General features: G+C 47.4%; 1 protein-coding gene across 3 annotated transcripts in view; it reads right to left on the bottom strand.

The window, feature by feature from the left end:
- Nucleotides 1-25,408, bottom strand: part of FRMD5 (FERM domain containing 5) — a 133,824-nt gene that overhangs the window by 66,663 nt on the left and 41,753 nt on the right. The window lies entirely within an intron of this gene.

Raw genomic sequence — 25,408 nt, 5'->3', positions numbered from 1 at the left:
AGAGACCACAAGGGCCATCCAGTCCAATCCCCTGCCAACCCCCACATACAAAGCTTCATGACCCAAGTGGGGATTTGAACCCTGGTCTCCCAGGTCCTAGTCTAACACCCTAACCACTGCACCACACGGGCTTCTTGACAGCCAAGGAAAAGTCTGAGTCTCAAATCATCATAATCATCAATAATATTTATACACTGCTTAATATGCAAAATCCCCGAGTGGTTTACATAAAACAAAATAAGGTTGTTTAAAAAAGGAAAAGGGAAATGAATATACAATGTTTAAAACCAGAAGCACAAAGAAACACATCAATAAAAATAGGAGCCATCAATAAAACATTTAGTTAAATATCAATAAATAATGAAACAGAACAATGTGATGAATCTTATGAGTCCAGGAATGCCTGCTTAAGTGAGACTTTAGGAGGTGTTTAAAGCCAACCACAGTTTCTGCCTCATGAACAGCCCACAGAAGAAGGGTGTTTGACCACTGACCATGTTGACTGGGGCAGATGAGAGTCCAACAACACCTGGAGTGCCACACTTTCTCTATTCCTGGTTTAAAAGATACACCGAATATCAGGATGGGAGGGGGCTCTCAGACAAGGGATCCTCCATAGAACCTCTTAACCCGTAAAAAATGGGCATGCAATTCTTTCCCACTGTCCTGTTTCTCCATACAAAGTGAGAATTGTGCCTGAAGCCAAACATTTTATGGGTGATCATTGCAGGGCAGCTGGAACATTATCTGGAGTAGTCCAACACTTTTGTTTCATTGCATTAAATGCTAATATGTAAAATGTAAAAAAGGCTTAGTGCTTCTCTGTTATTCCAAAGAACATCCATGATACTTCCTGTTTTCAGAGATGGGAGGAAAGGATCCACTCCTATGCTTGTTATTTGTGGACAGTAACCAACTAAAGCACGGGTGTCAAACACAAGGCCCGGGGGCCAAATCCGGCCCGCCAGACCTCGTCATGTGGCCCGCCGAGCGCCCCAGCCAGTGGGACCCAGCAGCAGGACCTTGCTGCTGAAGCGCCGCGCTGACAAAGCGCCAACAAACAGCTGGGGCCGGGGGGGGGTAGAAAGGTGGCCGGAGCAGCGCTGTGTGGAGCGCCCTGAGCCACAGCAGGAGAAGGAGGAGGCAGCTTGCCGGGTCAGCGCCCGGCAGCGCCGCACGGAGAGTCCCTAGCCTCTGCGACGCAGCAGTGCTTTGTAGCACTTTGAATCCTCCTCCTCCTGCCACAGCTCGGCGCCTGGAAACAGCTGCTGCTGCTGAAGCACAGACAATGCACCCAGCAGCGCCGCGTGGAGGAGGAGGATTCAAAGTGCTACAGAGCACTGCTGCGTCCCAGAGGCTCGGGACTCTCCACACGGCGCTGCCGGGCACCGACCCGGCAAGCCGCCACCTCCTCCTCCTCTTGCCTCACCTCCTCCACCTCCTGCCGCGGCTCAACCTCACGAACATGCAACTCTGAGGCTTTACGCACTTCTCCTAAAACGGACACCCGCTGCCTCACGCTGCACGGGAAATGCTTTTTGCCCCTGGGTCCCTTCGCGCTCTTTTCTGGCGCTGAATCAAGGCGGCGACCCCCCCTCCCTTTCTTCCTTCCTCTCTCTCGTTCTTATTCTTTCTTTCCCTCTCCTTCCTTCCTTTTTTATCTCTGTCTTCTCTCCCTCTTTCTTTTTCTTTCCTTCTTTATTCCTTCTTTCCTACTCTTCTTTCTCTCACCTCTTTCCTTCCTCTCTCCCTCCTGCTCCCTCTTTTCTTTCTTTCTTCCTTACTTCCTCCCTTCCTTCCGTCCTTCCCATCTTTCTTCCTCTCCCTCATTCTTATTCTTTCTTTCCCTCTACTTCCTTCCTTCTTTCTCCCTTTCCGTCTTCTCTCCCTCTTTCTTTTTCTTTCCTTCTTTATTCCCTTCCTTATTTCCTACTCTTCTTTCTCTCCCCTCTTTCCTTCCTTCCTCTCTCCCTCTCCCTCCCACTCCCTCTTTTCTTTCTTCCTTCCTTCCTCCCCTCCCCTCCCCTCCCTCTCCCTCTCCTCAGAAACATAGGATGCTGCTTTATACTTCTGGCCCTTAAACCCTGGAACCAGGAGAGCAGCTTCAGTGAGTCAACCTCAGCCAGTCCCTTTGGTGAAGGGTGGTGGCTCACTGGCAGAACATCTGTCCTGCATGCAGAAGGACCCCAGCATCTCCAGGTACTAGTAGCTCTGCAAAGGTCCTGCATGAAACCCTAGCGAGCCTCCATCACCCAGTGCAGTTACCAAAAATCATTTTTCAATAAATTGTACAATAATTGTACATTTGAATATCTACTTGCCATTATTCTGACTATGTTTCTGCTTTCAGAGCTAGTTATTACTTACATTATTACAAAAAACAGTAATAATTGAATGCAGTGACAATAATTTATGACAATAAAGAGGGGACACATAGTCCTACAGATACAACCGGCCCTTTGAGGGTGACCAAACTGCTGATGCGGCCCCCGATGAATTTGAGTTTGACACCCCTGTTACTAAAGCCAGAAAAGGGTGGGGGTCTTGCCAAATGACATCCAAGGTGGTGAGGAAGTTGTGGAGTGTGAAAGAGGACCAACAATCTTGTATCTGCACAGGCAAGAGGTAAGGAAAGCAACCATCAGGCTGAGACGCACAGGTGAAGCATGGTAGCTAATCAGAGCATGTGTAGAAGAATAAGCCTTGCTGAAGCACAACCAGCACGGCTTTGGCAAATGGAAGCCCTGTCTCACTAACCTATTAGGGTATTCAAGAAAGAAGAGGAAGCCTTTGCCATCACCCCCCACACTATTTTAAAAACACACACCAGTTAACGTTTGCCAAGAGGCTTTCCTATGTTGCTGCAACTATATGTTTAGTGTTCAATTAGCATATTGTAAGCCACTTTAGGCACAATTAGCATCAAAGTGGCATACAAAGAAACAATGAATTCACATTTTGTTGCCTCTCCAGTTTCTACATGGTTCCACGTTTCAAGTTTTTTTGTTGTTGCTGTTGACCATTCAAGCTGGAAAACTGGGTTTATCCCACCCAATCTACTTGCCTTTCTCGCAGGAGACCTGATGCAGCAAATTATGTTGCCAGCTAGAAATTCATTAGTATACATTGTCAGCAACAGCAGAACCCACTTCATGCATATGGATGGGATTTCTCTAAGGGGAAAAGTATTTTCAGCTGCATTGACTTTTAAAATCCCTGCCCCGCCTCCAAAGTACTGATTTTGCGGCAAACCGGTCATGTTCACAGAATGGAAGATGGCAGGATCCCCAAGGATGTGCTCTATAGGGAGCTGGCTTCAGGCACCAGGCCCATTGGCAGACCAACTCTGCAATACAAAAGTGTCTGCAGACAAGACATGAAGGCTGGCAACATCAACCACGCTATGTGAGGATCCCTTGCAGATGACCACAGTGCTTGGAGACAATCATGTTGTGCATTACTATTAATTATTATTATTTCTTTCTACCCCGCCCATCTGGCTGGGTTTCCCCAGCCAATCTGGGCAGCTCCCAACAGAACATTAAGGTAAAGGTAAAGGGACCCCTGACCATTAGGTCCAGTCGTGACCAACTATGGGGTTGCGACCCTCATCTTGCGTTATTGGCCGAGGGAGCCGGCGTACAGCTTCCAGGTCATGTGGCCAGCATGACGAAGCTGCTTCTGGCGAACCAGAGCAGCACATGGAAACACCGTTTACCTTCCCGCTTGGAGCGGTACCTATTTATCTACTTGCACTTTGATGTGCTATCAAACTGCTAGGTTGGCAGGAGCTGGGACCGAGTAACGGGAGCTCACCCCGTTGCGGGGATTTGAACCGCCGACCTTCTGATCGGCAAGCCCTAGGCTCTGTGGTTTAACCCACATGGCCACCCTCATCCCACAGAACATTAAAAACAGAATAAAACTTCAAACACTAAAAACTTCCCTAAACAGGGCTGCCTTCAGATGTCTTCTAAAAGTCAGATAGTTGTTGATTTCCTTGACATCTGATGGGAGGGTGTTCCACAGGGTGGGCACCACTACCGAGAAGGCCCTCTGCCTGGTTCCCTGTAACCTTACTTCTCACAGTGAGGGAACTGCCAGAAGGCCCTTGGAGCCGGACCTCAGTGTCTGGGCTGAACGATGGGGGTGGAGACGCTCCTTCAGGTACACAGGACCAAGGCCATTTAGGGCTTTAAAGGTCAGCACCAACACTTTGAATTCTGCTTGGAAACGTACTGGGAGCCAATGTAGATATTTCAGGACCGATATTATATGGTCTCAGTGGCTGCTCCCAGTCATCCATAGCAGTAATCAGAGGAGGAATGACTGCTGTGGAGGAGACAAAGAGAAGAAGCCCTCTGGTACATTTGCAGCAGCACAACCTGATGCCTTCGTCTGCCCCAGCTGCAACAAAACATGTCTTTCCCTATGGCCACAGCAGGCACTGCAACTCTTCAACAGTTTGAGACTTCACCCCCCCCCCAAAAAAAGGTGCACTCCTCCATTGCCTCCTAAGACAGACGGATACCAACTGGTCACTTGGTCAGTCACAGAGTCTGATCTGAGCTGGAAGCTACAAGAGGAGAGAGTGCTCTTATGCTTGGATCCTGCTCGTGGGTTTCCCATTGAGGCATCTGGTTGGCCACTGTGACACCAGGATGCTGGACTAGATGGGTCCTTGGCCTGATCCACCAGCCTCTTCTTAGGTCCCCATCACTGCAGCCATCCTGGCTCTCACCTGAAACTTTGCAGCAATGGATCTGCACCTCAAAAAGCTGAGCTCATCAGGTCAATTCCAAATCCAACCACATCCCTGGAAACAGAAGCGCTACATAACCTCCAGGGAGAGCAGCCGAGTCAAAGAAACCCCAGGTCACCCTTTTTGCTTTTCACTCACTTAAAAAAAAACTTCTTGTTATTTCTAATCTCATTTTGGCTCCCCCCCCCCGATATTCTCTCAGTGGATTTTTTTCATTTCAGGGATTTATTATGCTCCCTTTTTTGATGAAATCCTCCCTGAAGCAGCTTATGTTTTAAAATACAGGCTTCATATAACTTTTTAAAAACACATAATCAGCAATGAGCAACATGAAAACCAACAACAATAACTTAGCCAGATACTCTTCATTCTGTCCCAATCCAAAGTTTTTAAGGAAAGCTAAGCTTTTAAAGTCTTCTTAACACTCACTTCCCATAATTACAAGGCCATCCCTGAGAAGGCTCCCATTGCATTGTCCTGAACCCCCGTCCTACCTTGTAGCATGTCAAGTCCCCGGGTCCAGAATCAATCCACATGTCCAAACAGAGCACAGTCCCACTGTGATCCATTAACATAAACAGCTGAGCAGACAAAGCCCCTCACCTCTGCTTCCCATTTCTACTTTGCCTGCTGATTGCAGCATCTGGGCTTGATGAGGCAGGTGACCATCACCTGTTCCAAGCCATCTCCAGCTGAGGAATCACATACACCTCCTCCCAGAGCTAGCAAGCCCCACCTGGTCAGCTAGGGAGCTGGGCTGGGGACCCTTGCCTGCCTCAGCCTCCCGGAGCACCCTGCCCTCTGCTCCCTATGCCTAAGAGCCCACAGTGTTTGGGGAGCCAGGGGCTCCTCTGGTGATGGGTCCTGCTGCTCTGGTTCATGTGCACTGACCCCCTATCCCCTTGTCAGCCTCTGTCACCTTGTGAGTACTTCCTACCCCAACCTCTCCTTCCCTATCCCCAGGCATGCTGGTGCCTCCCAGTCCCAGCTACACCCCCGACCAGGATCCTCTTCCTCCTCCCCGTTGGCCTCCCAGTTTGTGACATGCATGTGCTCCCCAGTCAAATGGAATCAAATGAACTCCGAAATGATCAAAGGGATGGAGTAACTTCCCTATCATTTGTTTGTTTGTAGAAAATGTGAGTAAGAAGCAACATGACAGAAGTGTATAAAAGCATGTGTGATGTGGGAAAATGGGAGGAGAAAAGCTTTTCTTCCTCTCTAAAAAACCCAAAAACTCATGGGCATCCAACAAAGCTGAACATCAGAAGATTCAGGACAGGCAAAAGAAGACCCTTGTTGACACAGAGCATAGTTAAACTATGCAACTCATTTCCAAAAGGAGGCTTTTAAAAAAGGATTTGACAAATCAGGGCTACTGGTGGCTACTAGCCACACTAGCTATGATCTGTCACCGTAGTTGGAGGCAGCAATACTTCTGAATACCAGTTGTTGGAAACCATAAGAAGGCAGAATTGCTGTTGCACTCAAGTCCTGCTTGCAGGCTTCCTAGGAGCGTCTGGTTGGTCACTGTGAGAACAGGATGCTGGGCCAGGTGGGCCATTGCCTCATATGTTCCCCACTAAAGCAGGCTTTCTTCTGAGCTAGATCTTAATGGAGGAGCAGGACTGCATGAGTGCAGGTGAGGCTTTGAGTAACCTGGTTCCAGATTGTTTGGGGTCTTAAAGGTAACAGCAATCAGCAATTTGAGTTGGGCTAGGAAATGGTAAGCAGGGATACAAAATTGGTGTAGCATGTTCTGACCACCACCTGGATCACCTTCTATAACAGTGAAAGATTCCAGACCCCCTTCAAAGAAAGCCCTACGCGAGCTCATGGGCAACTGAGACGAGAACCAACTTGTCTTGATAGTCTGGTGCATCAGCTGTGGCCCTACGGAGATCAAGGACCCTCCCAGGCAGTGATGAGTACAGCAACATCCCCAAATGGCAAACATGACCCATTAAGGAGGGTGCAGCCCTGACAAAGACAAGTTGACCACAACCATCCAGGATTACCATTCCTCCACCTTGCCTTGCTTAAACGTCAACTTGCTTCTCATCATCCAACCCAAAATGGCCCCCAAGCACAGGCTTAGAAGTCCCACAGGCTCCCTGGGATGCACAGGTGGAAAAGAAAAGGCAGAATGGAGTGTCATATGCATAGAACATATGAGCCTCCTGCATCAGGCCAATGGCCCCATCTAGTCTAGCATCCTGTTCTCATACTGGCCAACCAGCTGCCCTAATGGGAAGCCCAGAAACAGGACCCTGAGCACTCCAGGCCCCTTCCAAGCCTACAGTTCTATGACTATGTCCCATTTCCATTATCAAAAAGAAGCATCGTTGTTCAATGCATATACAAACAGATTTTGAACAGGTATTCTGCTGTCTGCCTTTCCTTTTTGTTTTTAATGGAGGCAAATGGTTTTGTTTTGCTTTCTGCTTGGATTCCAAAATGACAGGCACATGAAAGGCAGGAAGATCACAGAGCGGGAACGCTGAGCTTCGTGTCGCCACGCTGTTCGACGAGGAACGCCAAGTGTCCTTCATGGATTTTTAATGAGGATTTTCCAAAACACAGTAAAGATCTGTTCTCGTAAGCGCATCTGGGCTGACATCACTGATGCTGTTAATTGTCCAACCCCAGCGAGTGCAGGGGAAAGGAAAGCACAGGATTTGGGTTTCTTAGCCCTCTGATCGTGCTGCCTTCTGTGTGATAGACACATTGGTGGAGGAGGCGTCTCAGAGCACACCTGGTGATGCAGGCTGTCTTCAGAAGGCGAGAAGTGGCAGGCAGGGAGATGAGAGAAGTCGGGCAGTGAGTCAGATTGCGCTCAGGAAAGGAGTATTGGGGCTTCAAAATCACATGTAACCTGTATCTCCTAGAAAGCCAGAGAAGTGAGCTTGGGACACATTAGACTGGGACTGCTAGTTTTCAGCCACCTTACGGAAGTTTTCCTCATTTCCCCTATTGGTGCTTTCTCATTCCAAGAGTCCCAAAGGGCCACTGTGATCTCACAGGGTCAAACTCACCTTGAGCTTTCAATGAAGGCCAGTCAGTGGTGAGGTGGTCTGGGGTCACAGGAGGGAGATGGGTTGGGGACCTGTCGCTATTTCTGCAGTGCGGTCCCTGTCTCCAGTGCATAGCTGCCAAGTTATCCCTTTTTTAAAGGGAAATTCCCTTATGCTGAATAGGCTTCCTCGTGAGAAAAGGGAAAACTTGGCAGCTATGCTCCAGTGCCCAAGAGCTTCTCAATTAGCATGAAAATGGGGGCTTTTTAGCCACAGCGTGCTCCAAAACCAAGCCACTGAGGAACACTGAAAAGAAAAGGTGTTTCAGTTCAAGAAAATGGGTTGCAAGTTCTGTTAGGTGTAATGCAATTTCACAGAAAACACAACTTGGGTCACCCTGATATAAGATACTGGAGCACTGCAAGTCATTTGTTCCTGTTTGTGCACGGAAAATTGCAGATCTAGCGGAAGGGAAACACACACAAGGTCTGACTTATGAAGGTGATGCTTCCCTAATTGTTATTATTATACAATAATTGTATAATCTTAGAAGGCTGTATATCATAGAATTGTAGAGCTGGAAGGGACCCAAAGGGTCATCTTGTCCAACCTCCTGCAATGCAGGAATCACAGATAAAGGATGATGGACAGATGGCCATCCAACCTCTCTTTAAAAACCTCCAATGAAGGAGAGTCCACCACCTTTGAAGGTGGCCCATTCCACTGTCCAATGGCTCTTTCCTCAGGAAGTTCTTCCTGACATTTAGTAGGAATCTTCTTTCTTGTCATTTGAATTGATTGGTTCAAGTCCTCCCCTCTGGAGCAGAAGAAACAAAGCTTGTTCCATCTTCAGGTATTTGAAAATGGCTATCTTGTCACCCCTCAGTCTTCTCTTCTCCAGGCTAAACTTATTTAACCAACTCCTCATAAGGCTTGCTTTGCAGACCCTTGATCATCTTGGTTGCCCTCCTGTGCACATCTCCCACTTTGTCACTATCCTTTGCCAAGAACTGGACACAGGTCTCCAGGTTGGGTCTGACCAAGGCAGAACAGAGTAGGAATATGACTTCCCTGAGCCGGACACTAGACTTCTGCTGAAGGGGCATGGCTGTGATTACAAGGAAGGGACTCTGCACTTCTGAATTTGCCCCTGTCCTACTGCCTCGGTATAATCCCTGGGCTCATCCAGAATCGGGTCACTAACCAGCTGGAGTGAGGAGTTCCTCAGGTTTGGTGTATGGGCTTCTCACAGCCCCCCTAGATAACCGGTTTATAGAGAATTCATCCTGATTTCCTTTGCTCAAAGCAGCTTCCAGTCTTTCTCAAGCATTCATTCTGATCTGTTTGTGGTTAAACCACAGAGCCTAGGGCTTGCTGATCAGAAGGTCAGCGGTTCGAATCCCCGCGACGGGGTGAGTTCCCGTTGCTCGGTCCCAGCTCCTGCCAACCTAGCAGTTTGAAAGCACGTCAGAGGGAAGATAAACGGCATTTCTGTGTGCTGCTCTGGTTTGCCAGAAGTGGCTTTGTCATGCTGGCCACATGACCTGGAAGCTGGACACCGGCTTCCTCGGCCAATAACACAAGATGAGCACGGCAACCCCAGAGTCGGTCACGACTGGACCTAATGGTCAGGGGTCCCTTTACCTTTACTATAGCATTGAACATTCGTCCTCCTTTACTCGTGGGGTGTTTACTGTCTTCCTGAGTCAATTGTTCATTCCAAAAATTTCTGTGCATTTCCCCATCACATTCCAAATCCTAAAAAGTGAGTGGTTTTTGTTTGTTTGTTTTTTAAAAAGTAAGTGGTCCATTTTGTCCACTGGAACTCACGGACATACAACAAAGCCGAATGTTGGAAGATCCACGGCAGATTAAGAAAGTCCTTCTTCACACTGCACATAGATAAACTATGGAACTCTCTCCCACAGGAGACAGTGATGGCCACCAACCCAGTTGGGGCTTTAAAAGAGGATTAGACTGATTCATGGAGGGAGAGGGATATCAATGGCTATTAGCCATGGTGGCTATGCTCTGCCTCCACACAAGGCAGGAGCAATGCTTGCTGGAAGTCAAAGAAGCAGAGTGCGCTGCTGTGCTTGCATCCTGCTTATGGGCTTCCCACTGGGGTGTCGCGAGAACAGGATGCTGGACTAGATGGATCATCGGCCTGATCCAGCAGTCTCTTCTCATGCTCTTATGCCAGCCTGGAGGCTACTCCTTCTGCTGATTCTGCAGTTAAAGAATCTCACCCCCCAAGGCATTTGATTCCCTGGAATTTATGGGCACCCCCCCTTACTGCATAATTATTGCCCATTTTATGTTGCAAGGTGACAAGTGCAGCATAATGGGAAGCCTCTGTGGCTGAATCCAAAGAATGCCTGGCAGCCCAAAGCTGCCAGCAAAAGATTTGAAAGGCCAGCATCCCTCCTACAGAGGCAGTATTTAATCCTCCGACAGCAATTTCTTCAAATATTATTTCTGTATTGCAGAACAAGCAGTGCCTTTCTTTTTTATCTTTTGGGTGGAAATGGGGGGTGGGGGGAGAGAAGGGAAGAACTACTGAAAAATCTCCACCTGATCAGAAAGGATCAGTTCAAAGGATGTCACCATTACAAACTGGCTTCTACGGTAATGCCTGCTCAAGCCCAGGCTGCCCAGCAATGCCCATATGTTTCAGCATGGATCTGGCCCAGTTATGGAGAAAGAGGGGTGGTCAGGACTCCCAGCTCTGTCTCCAGCATTAACTCCACTGCATATTCCAATGGGAAACCCAGCCAGAGTTTGCATAACAAGGACAAAAAAAGGATGGGTGGGGGGAAGGCTCAAAGAAAATATTTTCCCATGCCAATTTGGAAGCAAGTTATTCTTCAGCAAGCCATTCCAACCACTTTTCTGACGTTGTCTAAAAAGAAGCCAACGCAACCACCCCCTGCTGATTTTGTATTCTTAAACATGCAGCTAAAACTCATAAAACTTTGGAAGCGGCAGAGGAATCCCGAAAAGAAACCCAAAATATAAGGAAAGGAGGATCTAATTATACCTGAAAACAAAATCCAGTACACTTGGAGAAACCATTCCTCCTGATTTGAAGGTAAGAAGCCTCTGTGTTATTTATTATACAGAGCCCTCCAAGCCTAGCCTGATTTGCACTATCAAGAGCAGACCAAAGACCTCTTTCCCAGTCGGATGTCCTGGACCGGCAGCTATGCTCATTTCGCCATCCCTGACCCTGACATTCGGGCACACGCTGCCACTGGCAATACAGATCTTCACTTTTCCCATTAGAAAAAAAGAAAAAACCCCAAATCCTAACCAAATATATTGCCCCTAAAGGCATCCCCAGCTCACCCGTCCTTTCACCCACAAGTTTGCTAATGAAAATGAAAAATCACCATCAGCAGAAAAAACAGAGGCACTTTTCTTATGAATGAAAAATAAAATAAAGCCACCAACTTCCCATTACTCTGCAATTTGCCCAGAAAGAAAGAGAAGCATCAGCTGGCATCTCAGCATGAGATCAAATGAGGAAGTATCGCTGAACCTCTGGCTTGAGGCTCTCTCTTCTCATCTTCTTCCTAAACCTTCAGCAAAAGCACAAGAGACTTGAGAAGGCAGTGGAAGAAGACGATGCTCCTATCTTTTGGGGGAAAGGGGGCACAGCTCTGGGGAATGCCCACAACACCATGGCAGCAGAGAAGGACCAGGCAGGGATGAATGTTGGGCAGATAAAAGAAAGTGCTCAATAATAAATTTATTCCTCTTCATGCTTCTTCATGCACTGCATAGCTAAACTATGGAATTCGCTCCCAGAGGAGGCAGTGATGGCCACCAACTTGGACGGCTTTAAAAGGGATTAGAAAAACTCACAGCAGAGACAGCTATTGATGCTCTGCCTCCACAGTCCAAGGCAACAATACTTCTAAATATCAGTTGCTAGAAACTGGGGGGGGGGCAGGGCAGGGAGTGCTCTTGTGCTCAAATCCTGCTTGTGTTGTTCAGTCACAGTGAGAATATGATGCTGGACTGCATAGGCCATTTGCCTGATCCAGTTCGCTATTCTTACACTCTTATGATGCAGCCTCACTCAGAGTTATCCACTAAATAAGCCAAGCAGAGGACTCGTTTTTGTTTTGTTTTTACAGGGTCCCTATGGTCCTCAAAGAACAGCCCCATTTTTACTCTTAACCCATATACACCCACTCAACTGCTTCAATCAGTGGAACTGCTACTGTTACAGGTGCCACATAACCCATTCCACATTTGTATGGAATTGGTCTTTTAGTGTGGAGGCAACTACATTTTGGAACTCCCTGGCTATTGATATCAGGCATGTGCCTTTGTCGTAGTCTTTTTGATGCCTCTAAAAGGGACGCAGGTGGCGCTGTGGGTTAACCTACTGAACCTACCGTAGGGCTTGCCAATCAGAAGGTCGGCGGTTCGAATCCCCACGACGGGGTGAGTTCCCGTTGCTCGGTCCCTGCTCCTGCCCACCTAGCAGTTTGAAAGCACGTCAAAGTGCAAGTAGATAAATAGGTACCGCTCTGGTGGGAAGGTAAACGGCATTTCCGTGCACTGCTCTGGTTCGCCAGAAGCGGCCACATGACCTGGAAGCTGTATGCTGGCTCCCTCGGCCAGTAAAGCGAGATGAGCGCCACAACCCCAGAGTCGTCCGCGACAGGACCTAATGGTCAGGGGTCCCTTTACCTTAAAAGCACGCATTAGACAAGTTTTCCCAGATATTGAGAGTTTTAATATGTTTTTAGTCTATTGTTATTTTAACTTTTTGAAAAGTTTAAATTAATGTTAATTTTCCTTATTGGTGATTTTATTGTTTTATTCCCCCCCCCCACTTTGAGGGTTTTGTTTTTTACAATCAAGCGGTGCATAAATTTTATGAAATGAATGAATGAATAAATAAATAAATACTTCATATTCTGCCCCCACCCCAGTGAACCTGGAACAGCAATAACATGCTTGTCTCCTTGCTTGACAGAGCTGTGGGGACTCTTCTGGAAGAATGGGTGGGCAAGGCTGAAACCGAGGTTGTGGCCGACCAGCTACTCACAGAGACTCCTGCTTGTGTTTGGACTCAGCAGCCAAAGGTAATCTGAACATAATCAAGGGATGGGTGAAGGTCGTTGTGCTGTCTGGGCTACGCAAAACAAAAGTCAGCACACAGACGCTGCCAGCCAGAGGCCACAACAGGATGTCCTCCCCACCTCAGATGACCCACATATAACATCACTTCGCAATGTGCTGTGACCATCCTGGGGGCATAGAATCCAGCTTTTGGCCTGACAAAAACTGATGATTTTTTTGTAGTTCCATGTCACATTTTGGAGCATAATCTGAAGCATCCAAGCATGAGCTCCTTTGTGCCCAAAGTGTCCTGAAAGCCACTTCCAACAGTGAAGGAAAATGAGATCTCACCATCACAAAAGGGCTGCCATCTCCCTCACTCCCAGGAGATCTTTCAGCAGCCTCATGGCAGGCAGAAATTCAGCTAATGCAGCTTCCCTTTGCACCTCACTGGGTGCAGTGTTGTTTTGCTTTCACAACTCCCTCTCCAGCCATCCCTCTTCCAACCTCCAACCTCCCCACCACCTGCATATTATTTTCGCAACAGAAATCCCTGCAGAGCCTTCCCAAGCCCAAGCCCTGGGAGACAGAGAGGCCTTGCCTGTTCCTGTGTTCAGGTTCAATGCGCGGGCCTTTTCCTCCAACACTAACATCCTTTGTCACAGAAGGTGACCTTGCAAGACTTTCTCACAGGTGCTGGAAAAATACAAGGGGAGGGAAGGTAGTGCGAGTTGGGTGCCTCTGCCATATTTTTGCGCAGGAGAACGGGACTTCCAAAGCTGATTCACTGTCCACAATGACATAAGGACCCGGGAGAGCTCAGGTGGTAGGGCATGAGACTTTTAACCTCTGGGTCGCAGGTTCGAGCCCCACATTGGGCAAAAAGAAGCCTGCATTGCAGGGGGTTGTACTAGATAAACCTTGGAATCCTTTCTACAATTCTGTGATTCTCTGATTAGAAGAGTCTGCCGGATCAGGCCCACCCAGCCCGGCATCCTGTTCCCACAGCGGCCCATAGGAAACCTGCAAGTAGAATCCTAGCACAATAGCCCTCTCCCTTCCTGCGGCTTCCAGCAACTGGTACTGTATTCAGAAGCATTGCTGCCTCCAATTGTGGAGGCAGAGCATAGCTCAGGGGCCAGCAAACTTTTTCAGCAGGGGGCCGGTCCACTGTCCCTCAGACCTTGTGGGGGGGGCCAGACTATATTTTTGGGGGGTGGGGGTGGGAGAACAAATTCCTATGCTCCACAAATAACCCAGAGATGCATTTTAAATCAAAGCACACATTCTACTCATGTAAAAACACGGTGATTCCCAGACCGTCCGCAGGCCAGATTTCTGGCCCCTGGGCCTTAGTTTGCCTACCCATGGCATAGCTACCATGACTAGTAGCCATTGATAGCCCTCTCCTCCATGGATGTGTCTAAATCTCTTTTAAAGCCGCCTAGATTGGTGGCCATTCCCTGCCTCCTGCAGGAGTGAGTTCCATAGTTTATGCTCAGGCACTTGCCCAGGTTCTTCGTGGCCCAGGTGCTAGAGCCCAGCTCTGACCCAAGGCCTGTCTTAATCAACCCAGGTGCCAAAGAGGACACAGATGCCTGCAGCGCCATCAGAGCATGGGCTGCCTTGTGCTGTTTTTAGTCTGCGAGGGCCTAACACCGAGCACAGGCACGCGATGCCTCTACTTGCCACCCAGCATGATCCCTGGCTGCCTTTGAACTTGACTTCAACCATCATGAAGCTCACGGGCCCCACCTCACACCCCCTTGGAGGTGCAGAGAGGCGAAGATCATTACTAAGCCTTCATGACAATATGGAAATTCACTGCCATCAGCGACGGAGAGGGTTGCCAGCCGTGCCAGAGTACGGTAGGTTCCTGCCTGTGCCCGGCTGCCGCAGAAGGACTTTGGGAGACAGCTCGGAGTATTTTTATGCTGCTGTGACAAAACATGCTCAAACATGTCACTTTGCTTCACGTCACGCAAAGGTCCATGAATAAACTCTGGGCCCCATCCAAGGTTAGGCTGCCATCTGTATCCTCAGAAGAGCAGCCAGCCTGTGGGCATCATCAGTGAACCAAATCCCTGGGCCCATCTCTCTCCCGCCACCCCCACCCCCCGCTTCCTTGCCCACATCCCCTGGTTGTCACTTTTCTGAGCTTAACAGAAGGCTGAACCCATCAGGACAGAGCTGTCTTCCTTCCTCTATAAACTTAAACTAACTCCCAGCCCGAAATGGTTCCCCCCAAAAAATGAAAGCTAAAATGGGGGGGAAGTCCTGCTTTCCTTTTTGCAAAAAAGAACAGTGGCTTCTTCTATATAAGATATGAAATGTGTGATTTATCTATTTCAGCAGTAATTATACTCTGTCTGCTGCCAAGAGAGAGTCCAGGGTTCAAATCCCTACTCGGCCCTGAAGCTCGCTGAGTGATCTTGGGCCAGTCATCCACTCTCAGCCTAACCCACCTCGCAGGGTTGTTGTGGGGATTAAACGAGAAGGTGGAGAAATTTGTATGAGATCTTTGAAATGCAATAAATGAGCCAAATAAAATGGTAGAAAAACACTGTTAAGGATAACAGTGGTGATGTAAATATAGAGAGCCAAGGCTTTTACATTCTCATCGTTATGATTTAAAAGGGGGCCAAAAAGTTTATTAAATAAAGGTGTCTAGAAGGAGTGAAACTGTCACAATGCTGATGAACACACTATGCGTGTGCCCCCCCCCAAATAGCTATAAGACAGAAAGAGGGGCCAGCTCTTGTGTGATTTGTAGGGCCTCTCTCTCTCTCTCTCTCTCTCTCTCTCTCTCTCTCTCTCTCTCTGTGTGTGTGTGTGTGTGTGTGTGTGGCAGACCATGCAGGGTTTGTGTGTGAGCATACAGCTCTTATTTTCTATTTTTAACTGCCTGATGTTCTCAGCTGTCAAAACCTGCTCATCTCCATGAAACAGACAGGAGAGCCAGATGTTGCCCTTTGAAAGATGTAAAATAAAAATAAAAAATTACTGAAGTTGAAGCATTGAGGGATCTCCATCGTGGGATTTGCCCTCACTGACCCTTTTCCACCCCCTTCTCCTGCCTGATGCTTCCATGTTTGCTAAAGCAGAATCAGAAGTTCACCTGGCCTAGCTCCACTGCTTCTTGCCAATGGCTTTGCACAGCGAGGCTTTGTGATCTGCACCTTGACATGCCATCGCCTGTGAAACAGATGCCCAGAGCTTGGCTGAGATGCGACTTCTGTCCATCGAATTATCACCTGCTCTAAGTTCCAAGCCCAAGTAGACCTCCTCCGTCTATTTCCCTTTTAAATCCATCTGAAAGTATGAATGTCCCCTGAACTCCCCTAAATCCCACAGAAAAGACACTAGTACCACCGCAGAATCACAGAAGGGACCCAAAGTGTCATCTAGCCCAACCCCTGCAAATGCAGGAATCATGGCTTCCCCCCAAGAATCCTGGAAACTGTGGTTTGTTAAGGGCACTGGGAACTGTAGCTCTGCGACAACAACTCTCTTCACCCTTAACTAACTACAATTCCCAGTATTCTTCAAGGGAAGCCATGACTGTTAAAATTGGGGTAAGAGTGCTTTAAACGTATTGTGTGGGTGTGACCCCCTAGCATGTATAAGTGGTGTCAGTGCCTGTTTCAGGACAATGCGGAAGGTTTTCTGCTGTCACAGATCCGGAACGGAAAGGGTCTCCAGGCACTCTGGCACCTTGAGAAGGTCTTAAGCACAACAGACCCAACCCTCTGAGCTTCCAACCATCTAGAATTTGTTCGGTTGCGGTTGAGACTAGATGACCCACTGGGTCCCTCCCATTTTGACAGTCCTATGATTCTATGTCAGGTCACCTGAACTACATTTTAAAGCAGCAGCAGCAGCAGCAGCAGCAGCAGCAGCAGCATGGCAGGAAAGAAAAAAGGCTTCTGTTCCCTGTTTCACCTGAGTTTCCCCAGATTTTAAGATTTTCAAGAGGAGCCCTTGTCCCCGTCCCACCAACACCCGAAGCATATTTGCTGGTAATTTGAGAGAGGGCCTTCTTTGTGGCTGCTCCCAGGCTCTGGAATTCCTTGCCAAGGGAAGCCTAACAAGACTTCCTTCATCAGGCAAAAACCAAACAGGCCTTTGGTCCATATGTTAAACACTTTAGAAGAGTCCTGCTGGATCAAACCAAAGGGGCCCATCACAGCAGTCACCCAGATGTCCCAATAGGAAACTCACAAGCAGGACCTGAACGCAACAGAGCAACGCTCTCCCTGCCTGGTATTCAGAGGCAGCCTGCCCCTAACACTGAAGGGAGGACATAGCCGGATCCTCCATCAATTTTTCTAATGCCCATTGAAAGTCATCCAGGTTGAAGGCACCTTTTATCATATGTGGTGGATATGCAAGAAAGTAAAAGCATTTCGGGAAATGATATATAATGAATTGAAAAAAGTGTTTAAAATAACTTTTATTCAAAAAAAAGCTCGAAGCTTTTCTTTTAGGAATTATAGGTGCAGAAATTCCAAGGGAGCAGAAAAGATTATGTATGCGACCATAGCTGCACAGATGTTATTGGCCCAGAGATGGAAAGAAGACCAAGTCCCTACCTGAGAAGAATGTCAGATTAAGTTGATGGATTCTGTCGAAATGACAAAAATGACCGGAGGAATCAGGGAGGCCAATTTTTTTAATAAGGAAGGAGAAAATTTACCTTAAAAACCATTGTAAACAGCTAAAACCGTTAGTAGGATTGGAGTAACCCTTGTAGTTTAATGGTGAATTTTGGACATAATGGAAATGTAAAAGATTTGGATTCTAAAAGATGCAGGAGGAAATGATTAACAATAGGGCCCACAAAGGGGAGGAGGGAAGTCCAGGAGATTCTTTGGAATCTTGTCTTTATGTTGTATGTTGGATATGTGATTGTAAAACTTTAATCTGAAAACCAAATAAATAAATTTATGAAAGTCATCCAGGTTGGTAGCTATCTCTACATATTGTGGCAGCAAATCACAGTTTAAAAAGGCAATGCATAAAGAAATTCTTCCTTCTTCCTTCTGTGTGTCCTGAATTTCCTAACATTCGGCTTTGCTGGATGACCCCACTGAGTTCTAGTATTATGAAATATGTCTGTCTTTACCGTCGAAGATTTAAGGTGGATGCCCAAGTCTGCCCTGGCATTTTCAGGCAGCAAGTCCAAAGAACTGAGGCAGGTGGCAGTGATAAGCGATGCTCCAAGTCTTACCAATTAAAATTAACAAGTCACCAGGTCCAGGTGGCATCCGCCCAAGAATTCTTAAAGAGCTCATATGTGAAATTGCTGATCTTCTAACAAAAATATGTAATTTGTCCCTAAGATTGGCTTCTGTACCTGAAAACTAGAAAGTGCTCAATGCTATACCATTTTTTAAAAGAAAGGGATCCAAGGCTGATCCAAGAAATTGCATACCAATTAGCTTAATGTCTGTACTGGGAATATGGAAAGCATTACAAAAATTAAGAGAAGAACAAGCCTTGCTGAAGCAAAAGCAGCATGGTTTCCAAAAGGGTAAGTCTCGTATAACTAACTGTGTAGATTTCTTTTGGTGTGTCAATAAGCCAGTGGATAGGGGTGATCCTATGCAGACTGTGTACTTGGACTAACAAAGTCCCTCAGCTACGATTCCTGAGCCAACTTAACGCTCGTGGGGTAAGACGAAGGGCTTTCTTATGTAGTGGTAATGGGTTAAAGAACAGGAAGCAGGGAGTAAGAATGAATGGGCAGTTTTCACAATGCTATGGGAAATGGAGTCCCCCAATGACTGGCTCTGGGACCAGTGCTTTTTAAACTTGTCCAGAAATGCTATTAGGCAAAACTGAAATGCACACTATAATGGAGATGAATTTTCATGCTGACTTTTTCAATCAATCAATCAATCAATCACAAACCTCTGCAGAATTGTGGGGCACTGATCTTAAGTTTGGGGAAATGAGTAATCAATACGCTGACACTGACAGATTTGTCCATCACCCAAAGATTTCTTGAGCTGAGCATGTCTTGACAGAAGAGAGCAGCCAACCCACAATTCAGGCCTTACTACCCAAGCCCTGTCCTCCATGCTCAGCCACCTCCATGAGGGTGGCAAGAGGTCCAAGAAGGCCTCAGGTGGAAGCTTGGAAATGCAAGAATGGACTCCAGGCTTGGCTGCCTCTTGATGAAGGAACAACAGCAGGATTTGCATTTGCTCAGAAAATATGGCAGAGCCCACAGCCTAAAAGTCTCCGGCTTTGGTTCTTTTCCCTCACAGTTTCAATTAGGATGATATATTTGACTATCGATTTGCTACGAATGGCTCGCCCTGTGTTTTAGTCTTATTTAAATTTCCACCTTGAGCAACTCAATGAATTAAAAACGAGAGAGAGAGAGAGAGAGAGAGAGAGAGAGAGAGAGAGAGAGAGAGAGAGAGAGAGAGAAGCCCTTGTTTTTTGCAACAAGGTGCAGACTTCTGCTGTGCAAAGCATTTATCAGCCCCATCAAAAGCTGAAGCTGCACCAAGGAGGGGGAGGGGGAGGAGCTTCCTCACCAGCTGCGTCAAAAGAAATGCAGCAAAAACTTTAAATCAATTACTTGGATTAGAGAAAGATGCAGTAGAGATAACGGCCCCCTGAAAACAAAGGGAATTCCTCCACTGAGTGTGTGTGTGTGTTTGGGAGGGGGTGTTAATGGGTGCTGCACAAATGGTAACATGCAGTCTGGATTAAAAATAAATAAATTCAACAGCCCTCCCCATACAGATCTTCTCTGTGTGTGTGTGTCCCTCCCTCCCCCGAATCTCCCCAACTTCATCTCAGATACTGCAGTTTCCTGGGAGAAGGAGACTAAACGACTCCCCCCCCCCTTTGGCTTCCAGCTTCTGAAGCTCCACCACAAACAAAAAGCAGCATTTTGTCAGGTAGGGAACAAGGTAACCTCAACCCTCACAAGGATCCAGATCTTGGCAGCACTTTTATGTCACACTGCGTGCTTTGAAAAACACATTGGATTTTCCCAAGGAGCGAAAAATAAAACAAATCAAATCTGTATTAACAGACAGCTCAAGATTTCTGCTGACGAACCCGCGAGGGACACTTCGCACTCGGGCTTTTCAAAGGCACCATTTTGGACAAGCCAAAACTGCTACTCTTTCGCACACAAGGACGGCGATGTGTTAAGGAGAGGCACCAGTAGTAATTGCTGCAAATATTTCAAGCGTAAACAGCCCTTTATTCTTGCCAGAACCTGTATCTCTTTCTCACTCATTCTCCGCAAGTGACATACCAAAAAACCTGGGTGATGTTGCACAGGACAGAGGAGCCTGCCTAGATCAGTGCTCATCAACCTTAGCTGACAGAGATGAAGGCAGTTGTAGCGCTTGGAGACCCAGGGTGGAAGAACTCTGGGCTGGATGACATTCAGGTCCACTACAATAGTTCTGTTATTATCACAGCAAGCTCGCTCGCTGGTCCATTTAGCTCAGTGTTGTCTAAACTGACCAATAGCAGCTCTCCAGGGTTCCACAGCAGGGGACATTCCTGCTGGATACTGAACCTGGGACATTTTGCATGCATGGCGATGCTCCACCACCAAGCAATGGCCCTTTTACTGGTGTGGATCTGGCTCAGCTGGGCACTGACATGCTGATGCAACCAAGACTCAACACCACATCCTTCTGCTGTCCAGTCTGCTTGGGCACACATCAGACCTTGTCTACGTCAAGGTGTCCTGCTCCACTGGCCATGCATCCCCTCCTTTGGCAAAGAAAAAAGAAAAAAAAGGCGGGGGGGGCCCTCCCTGGTGACCTGCTCACCTGCCGCATGCCTCGTTTCCCTGCCAGCTCAGAAAAGCCTCTGATTCCCCCATCATTTCTCTCTTCCAATTTATGCATCTCGCTGCCTGAGCTGAGTTAGGCCCATTCATCAGTTCTGCAGCTGGTCTCTGCTTCATCACAAAGGGTGGATCATAGCAAGAGGAGAAGCAGCAGCAGCAGCAGCACCAGACCCTGCGACAGCCACATGGAATCCTGAAACACACACACAGCTACCTAAACTAAGCCACTCCCCAAAATAAGCAACCCCCAAGTAGATGACTGCTCTTGACAGCTCCTGTTACAGTAAGCATGTTACCCTTGAGAGCAGGCTTCCCCAACAAGTGGCTTCCAGCTGTTTTGGACCACATCTTCCATCAGCCCCAGCTAAAGTTGCCGCCTTTGTTCTGGCAAAATACAGGACAAGGCGGTGCAGTTGGGGGATGATATTTTTTCCCAATCTGGTGCTGAAGTGACTTCAAAGTAATCCATTACAATCTATTGCAGCCCAACAGGATGGCTCATCTGAAATTTGTCACACATGCTCACAGGCACACACAGACACAACATTTTATAAATTTCTGTTGTCTGGCTACCCAGAGCTTAAATACATGACATTTCACACACACTTTCAAACACATGTATTTGGAGAGGATCCCAGACTTGGCAGAGAGAAGGGGGGGGGAGAAGCAGACAGGCAGGCAGGCAGGCAGGCAGACAGACAGACAGAGAAGACCTGAAACACAGGACTAAACTGTTTCAATACAGGACATTGAAATATGGGACAATCCTGTATTATAAAAAAAGGTAAAAGGTGATGGACCCATGGATGGTTAAGTCCAGTCAAAGGTGACTAGGGTGTGGCGCTCATCTTACTTTCAGGCCAAGGGAGCCAGCGTTTGTCCACAGACAGCATTCCGGATCATGTGGCCAGCATGACTAAACCGCTTCTGGCGCAACAGAACACCGTGACAGAAACCAGAGCGCACGCAAACGCCGTTTACCTTCACCCCGCAGCAATTTATCTACTTGCACTGGCGTGCTTTCAAACTGCTAGGTTGGCAGAATCCGGGACCGAGCAACAGGAGCTCATCCTGTCATGCGGATTCGAACTACCGATCAGCTGATCAGCCAAGCCCAAGAGGCTCAGTGGTTTAGACCAGAGCACCACCCGCTCCCAGGACAGGTGGTAACCCTAGCCCCAGCTAGCAACATCTGAAGGGTATCAAGATGGGGAAAGCTGCTTTGGAGAGCCACAAGGTCTCTTCTCTCTAGCCCAAGCCACCATTTTGTAAGGTGACCTGTGACTTAAACACTTTGGAAATTGAGACAGACTTCCAAAGAGGTACATAAAAGACTGTTTTTTTCCTTATGTTTGTCAAACACCAGCCTGACTGCTGCACAGAAAATCATTCTGAAGCTCAAGGCAGTCTAGAGAGAATCTCACTGGATTTGACATCCATAAGGGAGAAAAGCTTGCTGTTAAAGGGCGAGATTTGACACTCAGAACCAAATACCACAGGGCTATAGTTTAATCACAGAGGCTGAGAGCACATACAGTTCTGGGCACAATGTGATCAAGGGTCTGCAAAGCAAGCCCCATGAGGAATGGTTGAGGGAGTTGGGGGTGTTTAGCCTAGAGTCAAGAAGACTGAGAGGTGATATGACAGCCACTTTCAAATATCTGAAGGGCTGTCACATGGATGATGGAGCAAGCTTGTTTTCTGCTGCTCCAGAGGGCAGGACCTGAAGCAATGGATTCTAATCTTAAGAAAGGTGATTCCGACAACATTAGGAAGAACTTTCTGAAGGAAAGAGCTGTTTGACAGTGGAAAGGACTCCCTCAGAAGGTGCTGGCCTCTCCTTCATTGGAGGCACACTGGAAAAAACCCAACAACCGGAAACCTGAACCTTTTCACAGTGGAGAAGGAGGAGGATGGCCTGACACTTGGTTTTGCTGTGACCCCTCTTGCCCATATATGATGACCTGCCACCACTCACCCGACTTCACGACAGCACACTGCTCCTGCCACAGGGTGAGCAATCGTGTTGGCAAGGCAGAGACACACACAGAGAGGCTTAGCTGTGGAAATCAAATATGGCCACAGGGAAATATTCCCGTCTGCTGCGACTACACTCAGCAGCTGGAGTTTACACAGAGTCTTATTCAATAAAGATGACAGCAACCATTTCTGTGCCTTGGTCTGAAAAAAGAAGCAGAGAGGGAGGGGAGAAAAATGTGTCTCGCCTGCCTTTCTTCACCAGGTGCTTCTGTTCAGGGGGAGGATGAGTTCCAAAAGGAAGTGAGCAACTAGCCCAACCCATCTTCCAAATGGGAGGTGAACAATCACTCCTTCCTTGGAACATGTTAACTGACTAGACCAGAAGCTGTCGAGTCAGTTTCACAGCTTTACTGTCTTTTATGGGACTAGGGAAAGCAGATGCAATTAGGAATAATTAACAGGCTTCTCCTTCGCTCCAACAATGATGCTATCCTGTTAAGTCTTGGGGCTAGGTTACTCGGAGGGTCATCTCATGAGAACATAAGAAGAGCGTGCTGGATCAGGTCAGTGGTCCATCTAGTCATAAAATCTAGAGAGAGTTGTAGAGTTGGAAGGGAGCCCAAGAGTTATCTAGTCCAACCCCCTGCAATGCAGGGATTGCAGCTAAAGAATCTCTTACAGATAGCCATCTAACCTCTGTTTAAAAACCTCCACTGAATATGAGTCCACCGCCTGCTAAGGGATTCTGTTCCACTGTCAAACAGCTCTTACCACTGGACAGTTCTTCCTAATGTGGAGCTGGTTTCTCCTTTCTTATACTGTAATTTGAATCCATCGGTTCAGATACCACCCTCTGGAGCAGCAGAAAACAAGCCGGCATTTGTCCGCAGACAGTTTTTCCGGGTCATGTGGCCAGCATGACTAAGCCGCTTCTGGCGAAGCAGAGCAACGCACGGAAACGCCATTTACCTTCCCTCCGGAGCAGTACCTATTTATCTACTTGCACTTTGACATGCTTTCGAACTGCTAGCAAGTCAAAGTGCAAACAGTTCGAAAGCATCTATATCCTGCCTTTTCCCAGCCCAGAACTCAAAGTGGGTTACACAGACAAAGAAAACATAGAAAAGATGATCACTAAATGTAATTAAACCCCAATGGAATTAAAATAAAAAAATAAAAGATCCATTAAAAACACCGATAATAACAATAAAAATGACCCTTTCCTCAAAAACAGTCAGTTCCCAAGGGCCTGTCAGAATAGAAATGCCATCAAATGCCAGCAGCATCAAATGAAGGGCAGCAAGGAGGGAGCCAGTCGGGCTTCTCTAGGGAGGGAGTTCAAGAATCTGAGCGCAACCCCATTCTACAGCAAACAACAGAGTGCATACGAGTGTCCATCTCCTTGGCACTCAGGTGTCCGCTTTGAGCCCTGGACCTTGAAGTGAGCTTATGCCAAGTTAAGGCAGAGGAGAAACAGTTTAGGGTCTGCCTCAGTCTTGGGCTTACCAAGGAGAATGAAAACCAAGCCAAATGAGCATTTGCATATTGCAACCCCTTGGAGAAAAGTGGCTCAGCACAATCAGACTCCCTCCTGAAGACAACAGAGAAGTTCTGGCAGAGAAGAGACAAAGGCCCTAATCCATGGAATCTATAACTCATTTCATAAGCCGACCTTGAGGACTCACTAAGGTCGTTCCCTGGACTCCTAGCCATTGGCCCAAAGAGAGAGTTGCTCTTTGCCTGCCCTCTTGCAGTTGTTTTGTCATTCTGGTTTGTTCTGTTTACTACTCATGCCAACTCCCCACAGAGCAGAAAAGTAGCGACTTAACAGCCCCAGCCTCAACCAAAATCACCACCATTGGCTTCCAGGTCTTAGAGAGATTGCTGGCTGATTTTGAAGAGCACCAGTGCCATTTCAAGGCTTTCTAACAGCCTGGGCTAAACAGGAGGCTGCACTTTGGCTCCCAAGATTTTAAGCTGAAATGTGTTCAGCAAGGACATCTGAACAAGGCATAATGGTAATTACGTAGGGTTTTTTATTTTTTTAAAAAAATGTTGAAAGGAAGAGACATATTACCCAAGGGAGAGGGGGAAAGAAATGGTTTTAAAGTGTCACGCAAACTATTATCTACAGAGGAATGGGAGCAGCCCAACCTTTTACTGGCCTTTTCTGATCATGAAAGTCACTCGGTGCTGCCTGCTAATAATTCATTTTTCACTATGGCAACCTACGAATTCTCCAAAACAGCCTGTCACAAATACTTGAAATTTCTGAAAAGAAATAATCACTAACTGCAGAGGCAGTTTAGTCAACGCACGGGGCCTTGACAGGAGGTTTTTTTAAAAGCCAAACACATTTTGTCTTTACTGTGATAGCTGTGATCCAAGATACCCCCAGATGCCAGACTGGAAGGCAGCCCTAGCAAACAGTTACTACGTTTTTGTTTTTAAGTGTACTAGGCATGCACCATCTCAAACGGGTCTTCACGGCACATTGCTTGCAGAGTATGCTGGGCTAGGGCCACAGGCAAGACTGAGCCCTGAGCCAGGCTCAAATGTCCTATCAGCCATGAACTCACAAGGTGGCCTTTGGCACCTCTCCTGCAAGCCATTCCACGCTGGCAAGGGTTATTCTTGTTATAGACTACTGAGATAATGGAATTGCAGGACTTTGAACAATCCAAAACACAGTGGCTGCTGTGCTTAGAATTATTATTTCACAGGTGCCAAAATTAGAGCCCC

This window comes from Zootoca vivipara, chromosome 14, assembly GCF_963506605.1.
Source record: "Zootoca vivipara chromosome 14, rZooViv1.1, whole genome shotgun sequence".
NCBI classification, from domain to species: domain Eukaryota; kingdom Metazoa; phylum Chordata; class Lepidosauria; order Squamata; family Lacertidae; genus Zootoca; species Zootoca vivipara.
This window is presented reverse-complemented; position numbering and strand designations above follow the sequence as displayed.